The following is a 6,883-nucleotide window of genomic DNA, read 5'->3' as shown; positions in this document are numbered from 1 at the left end:
TCTTGTTTTCATTATGCACTTTCTTTCTTGCAATTTAAATTCTGCATTTGCTTTCTTGCTTTTCATATTGCATTTTATTTCTTGTTTTTTATTCTTGATAATTTTCTTTTTCTTCTTGAATATCCATGAGCACTAGCATGTCAAGCAGGACCATGAGAAATTTTTCTACACCCTTTTCTGCAAGATTTGTATCTCCCATTGTGCAACCTCAAATTGAAGTAGAAAGTTTCCAACTAGACCCAGAGATAATTTTCATGATACAAGGTCACAAATTTGGAGGAGAAGTATCAGAAAGTCCTTATCTGCATCTTGAAACATTTTTAGAGATTTGTGATTTGGTGAAATGTGAAGGAGTATCAGCAAATGCAGTTCTATTGATGATATTTCCTTTCAATATCAAGGATAAAGCAAGGACTTGGCTATATTCTCTCTGTCCTCAAAGCATCACAAGTTGGGAACAATTGGAGAAGCAATTTCTGAATCATTTTTTCCCTCCAAGTAGAATGGTGTATATGAGGAATTGCATAACAAATTTTTCTCAGGCATATGGAGAATCATTATTTGAAGCATGAGATAGATTCAAGAGTCTTCAAAGACAATTCCCTCATCATGGTTTTGAAAAATGGTTGATTTTGCACATATTCTATGGGGGAATTTCTTTCTCAGACAAGACTTTATTGGATTCATCAGCTGGAGGTTCTTTTATGGACAAAAGTGTAGATGAAGCTTATTCGTTAATTGATCAAGTGACATTGAACCTCCATAAATGGTCGAACAAAAGTTGGATGGAATTTCCCTCAGATATTCAAAAAGTGCAAGCTATAAATGTAAGAGAGCCTGTCAAACAAAATGAAATTCAACCACCTAAAAATGTTGAAATTCACAAGTCACAGAGTGAGGAGTTCAAACATTTGGGGGCAAAGCTTGATAGTATTGTTTCAAAATGGTTTAAAGAAGATCCCCCTCCTACACAGTCAAGATCCAATGAAAAGTGTGATGATGTTGGGTTGAGAAGTGGAAAAAATCATGAAGAACTTCTGAAGAACGACATGTTTAGAATTGAGGAGAAGAATAATAGAATATCACAAGAACTCAGTTCCATTTCTCTGGGAAGTTCCCAAAGGCCAGAAGTACCTTTCCCTCAACGATTAATCACACCAACATTAGATAAGCAAGTTGGACCTCCTCCAAAAGCTCAAAGGGAATTTGGGAAAAAGGGAGTTCAGTCTTTCCCAGGACCTTCACTAAGGGTTCCTTTTCCACAAAGGTTAGTGGGGGTCAATGAAAATAAAGACTTCGGAAAATCCTGTGACACTAATATGGTTGAGTGTAGATTTTTGAATATATATGAAGATGAAGATTTTTCAGATGAGGATTTTATTGATAATGTAGTGGTAAATAAGTTTTCAGATCTATCTCAAAATTTTATAAGGTGTTATAGTGACATCGAATTTTCAGATGATGAATGTGATGTGGTAGATCAACTTAAAACTGCAAGTGAAGTTATTGATCCTCTTGTTATTGATTCTCCTATTGAGGACATAGATGTTGGTTTATTTTTTGATGTATGTGTTGATGATGATGATATGGAAGAATGTGTAGGGAGTTGTGTTGTGGAAGCAGCATCTCAAGGATCACCACCTTTGTCAAGACAACCCTTAGAGGTTTTAAGAATTGATCATGTTGTGGAACAATGTGTAGGGACTTATACAGAGCTAGTAGAGTCTCGAGAATCACCATCATTGATATCATCAACACCTAAGCTAGAGCTAGAACCATCATTTGATTCAGAGGAAGTCACATCTACATGTTTAGAAATTTCAGGTATTTCTCAACAAAGTAAGGTTAGTATTTCTTGTGATCTTTTGGAAAACTTTATGGAGGTACCTATAATTGATTTTGTTGGATGTGATTCAGTTTTTATTACTTATTCATCTTATCTTGATATGGTTCTAGCTCTATACTATATAACATGCTTGTGGGAGATTTGTTTTTCTTTTGGATGTGCAGATTTCACATGGGCCAATAATTGGAAGCTCAATCTGAACCGTCTTCGACCACCTGAAAAAATTTCCAAGAAGACGAAGATGGAGAGAGTTATACTTTACTTTGTAGCTCCTTTGATGAAAGCTCCCTCCATAATAAGAGCCCTTGGTAGGAGGGTTCTAAAATATCTTACCCCTCCAAGAGCAAGATTTAGATGAATCTAATGAGGTGGTCGAGCTAATGACCTTAAACAAGCGCTTCTTGGGAGGCAACCCAAGTTCATTTTCCTTATTTTCTTTTATGTCTTTAGTTCTCTCTTTATAATAAACATGTATCCTCTACTTAATTTTTCTTGTCTATCTTATTGTTGTAGAATTCAAAGTTGTGGAGGAATGTGAGTATTGGATGGAGGAGTATCTTTAAAAACATGAACGTCAACCATTTGGAGCTCATCACTTGGTAACTTCTTTTAAAATCTCCTCCACATTGTTTTTAGTTTTCATTGGGACAATGAAAAATTTAAGTCTGGGGGGATGCATTTGATTTGCTTTGTTTGTTTTTGTTTTTGCTTATGTCTTGCATTGTGTTTTGATTTTTTGTGGCATACATCTTGAGAACATCAAAACTTCACTTATATGCTTTCTTGGATTCAAGTGAAATGTTAGCACGATTATTGGCTTGATTCATGATGTTCGAATGATGCTAGTAGTAAACTTTGTGTAGTTCTTTTTTCTATCTTGGGAAGCATTAATAAGCTAAGAATCTTATGGTGATGAGTTTTAGTTTTGGTTCAACCTTAAGGATTTTATCTTCACTACACTTGTGCTTGATGCTTGAATAGTTGATGTCATTGAAATAGTTATGATTCATCTTGTTTGCTTAGTACTTGGTTTCCATGGTGATTTCTCAACTTTCATTTTGGTTACTGGATGAGGTTCAAATCATTAAAGCTCATTTGGAAAAACAAAATATCCCAACATGTGTGCTAAAAATTACATTTGTGAATAAGTTTTGCACAATGCAAACACTTTTAAAAAAAGAAAAAAAGAAATAAGGGATATAAAAAATAGTTGTCATGAGTGGAATCTAGCAAGTCACCCCTTTGAGACCGAGTTAGGTTACTGGGGAAATGACTGTTTAGCTTCTCTTGAGATTGAGCACACCTTTGAGACCTTGGGTTAGTTGAGAAATATGAACCAAGTGAATGGTGAGTAAGTGCCTATCACTGGTTACTTGTCTTTCACTGGAAACACTAGGAATTCAAATTTGATGACGACTTGACTAGGACATGGATTGAAACTTGAAGAGTGTTGAGTTACTTTTACACTGTGCACAGGATTCTTATGCTTGAACCATACTTTACTTGTTTGTATGATCATGCTTTCTAATGAAACTTTTTGATAGAGTTAGGAAAGTGCACTAGGTGTTATGAATGTGTTGTAGAACATATGAATTTAGACTGCGGCATTTTGCTTGAGGACAAGCAAAGGTTTAAGTGCGGGGTGTGATGTGCGTAGATTATATACTCTTTTATGCATGTTTTACGCACATTTACATACTTTGAGCATGCTTGATCTATGCATTTTATACTTCCAGCTTTCCTTTTAGCATATTTACTCTTTTTTGTACATTTTCTGTACATAGGAGTCGATTTGGTGAAGAATCTACATCCTTGGGTAAGCATTGAGGAAACAAAGGGAGAAAGCACTGTCCTCACCGTTACCTAAATGGAGCTCGGTGTGAGTTTGGCACCATCAAGTGGAGAATGACATGGCCGTGTCAAGATTTGAAGCCAGGTGAAGCCTTACATGTGTGGATCTACACACGTGTGAGGTTTCGAGAGACTAAGCTAGTTGTGGCGTGTACACCACTGTGTAGCATTTCGAGACTAAGCGGCGTGTGTGCACCACGGCGTGTAGCATTTCGAGACTAGGGTGTGGTGTGAACGTGCAGAGAAGGAAAGGAGCGGACATGGTGTGAATCTCACATCGTGTTCAGTGTGGCTCCATTCCTCCTCTATTTAAACCCTCCTTCATGAATTGAAGGATCTCTCCCCTTTGGGAGAAGACAAGCTTTGGTGTTTTCCTCCCATTCTTGGGAGGATTGCTAAGGGGAGTTCTTGGCGATTTCGGCTCCGGAGCGAGGATTGGATCCAGATAAGTTTTCTCTTTCCCCATTTTCTTGGTTTCTTGGATTGGATTTAAGGAATGCTTATATTCTCTATTTCTTCGGGTTTTCTTCCTCGATTCATGGAGTAGATCTTGTATTCTAGGATGAAGGGAGTATTTGTATGATGGATTGATGTAATCTCTTATGGATTTGCCATTCTCTTGTTTCAATGACATTATCTTGCTTGTATCAATTGGATCTTGAACGATTAAAGATGATTTGTGCTTAATTCTCATTCTTGATTAATTGTTTGAATTTCTTATGGACTTTGTAAAGATAAACTCTCACTCGATCATCCGAGGGATCCACGTGACAGGTGCAAGCCCGTGTAAGGACGTTTGAGAGACAATCTTGAAGAGGAAATAGGAATATTCAAGAGAGTAGGATGAATTTTGTGATTAGTTTCTTGTATCTTGATAGATTGATAAGTCGTGGGCTTCTACGTTGATATCCGAGGAAGGCATAGTAATAGGTGCACTTCTGTGTAAGGACAACATAGGTTCATGTCTAATTAATCCTATTTAGATACATTTCTCAGTCCTTAGCCGGTTGTCTATTGCAAGAGAGAACCGGCAACTTTCTACATGTTTGGCAATTGAGGGATAAGAATTGGTGAACCACTTACATTCGAGAAATCATACAAAGAAACCGAAACTCCTAGAATCTCCCTTTATCATACCCCAAAACACTAAACACTTGTTAGTTGATCTTTAAGATTAGATTTGTTTACCTTACTTTGCTTTTGAAACGATTGGATAGTTGTTTGGCTAATTCGCATTGAGACATTTCTAGTGCTTATTCCAGTCCCTGTGGATACGATAATCTTTTATATTACTTGCGACATTTCCGTACACTTGCGGAGAGCGAACAGTTTACTCCTCCAAGACTTCTCACAACCTAGGGTTACCTCCACCTAGGTACCTAGGGTTACCTCCCCTAGGGTTCCATTGTATGACTTCACTTACCAGAGCTTTCACCACCTAGCTGTTGGTCACTTGTGCGGCCGGCAAGAGGGGGTGAATTACTTGCAAGTTAGAATTTAAAGCTTCTATTTCTTTTTAACTTAGTAATGAACACACGTTGGTTAAACAAGTAATAAAAGCATAAAATGAAAGTAACATATACAAGGAATTTACTTGATTTGTAGTCTGTGTGGTTGCTAATCTAAGAAAGAATTGAGCTCACTAAAAGTCTCTTTTCTTAGAGGTGGAGAAGCCCCTTACAACGTTGAAAGCACGAACAATTAAAAATGAAGATTACAAAAGTTAAAGCAAGTGTGTTATTTTTAACTCTTAGGACTAGAGCTCTATTTATAGCCCACTGGTCGAAAATAGTCATTTTACTAACGTGACATCTTTGGGTGCCTAGACTCAGTACTTACAACCCAAAACTAACCCAAGGTACTTACAATCTCCCTCTTTTTGATATGTATCAACGCATGTTAAAAGTTAGGGTAAAATAAACATAGAATTTATTTGAAAAAAAAATTGATAATTTAAAACATGAATAATGCAATTATTAAAATATGAATTTTACAATTATCTCCCCTTAACTCCCTATATGTCTCTCCCCTTTGATCACATAAAATAAATAGGGATAAATAGAGAAAAAATCTAAAAATTCTTCTAAGGGTGATTGAAACTGTGATCAATATAAAAAAAATTAAAAATTATTTTTCAAAAATTTAGATTTCTAAGAATTAAAGACCATATCTATCAAAAATAATTTAAAAAATATTTTAAATTTTCAAAAAACTATAAAATTTTTTTTATCAACTTTAATAAAAAAAATTAGGATTAGGATAAAAATTTTCACAAAAAAAATAAATTTATTATAACATGAATAATTCATTTCATACAAAAATATGTATTTTATAGAATAAATATTAAAAATATATTTTTTATTTCAAAATTTTTTGCTAATTTTCTGAGTATTTAAAATTGAATGTATATTTGTAAAAAAAATTAAAATTTTAAGATTTTTTAATATTAAAAATTAATTTTTTAGTTAAAAATTTCATAAAAAAATAATTGATGGTAAAAAAAAAATTATAGAAAATTAATTGATGGTCAAAAAAATTCAAAATTTTTATTCTAATAGAATATCTACTATCTTATCATTACAAAAATTTTGAACAGAAAATTCTAATAGAAAGTTTGTAAGAAAAAATATTTTTCTAAGGAAATTCTAACCTAGCAAATCAATTAATATAAAAAAATTAATATAGACACGATTTTGAAATCCAATATAGATTTTTACCTATGGGATTAGTAAGATATTTTTTTAGGAATATATTTTCATGTCACTTTTCTAATTTGGCCTTTGTGATATCTAAAATATTAGTTAAGCCTTTGGGAATTTCTAAAATTTTGAACATTTGTGCAAGAGTGATCCTTTTTTAGTTTTTCTACTTGATCCTTCAACTTTTCATTTTCAACTTTCAATTTATCAAAATCTTATAATGTGCATGATTTTGCTAAGGTAATTCTTAATTGTAAATTTTCTTCTCTTAATTGTTCATTTTTTTTCTTGCTTGCATGAACTTCTGGAAAACATTTTGATAAATTTATACAATTTATCGGGAGGTAAAGAACGTACCTCACTTACCGAGTTAGTCTCGTTATTCAACACTCCCCCTTCATCACTACTTTCTTCTGACTCGGACTCGGATGACGACTTGTCCCACATTGCTCTGAGGTTCTTGTGCTTCGATTTGTTTGGTCATTTA

The 6,883-nt window shown here is 34.2% G+C and overlaps 1 non-coding gene across 1 annotated transcript; it reads right to left on the bottom strand.

The window, feature by feature from the left end:
- Positions 1 to 510: 510 nt before the first annotated feature.
- LOC121988066 lies at positions 511 to 616 on the bottom strand. Its single transcript, XR_006113828.1, has one exon. It is a non-coding gene; the product is annotated as a small nucleolar RNA R71 (small nucleolar RNA).
- Between the last annotated feature and the right edge of the window lie 6,267 nt (positions 617 to 6,883).

The sequence above is a fragment of the Zingiber officinale genome, chromosome 5B (genome assembly GCF_018446385.1).
Source record: "Zingiber officinale cultivar Zhangliang chromosome 5B, Zo_v1.1, whole genome shotgun sequence".
NCBI lineage: Eukaryota > Viridiplantae > Streptophyta > Magnoliopsida > Zingiberales > Zingiberaceae > Zingiber > Zingiber officinale.
This window is presented reverse-complemented; position numbering and strand designations above follow the sequence as displayed.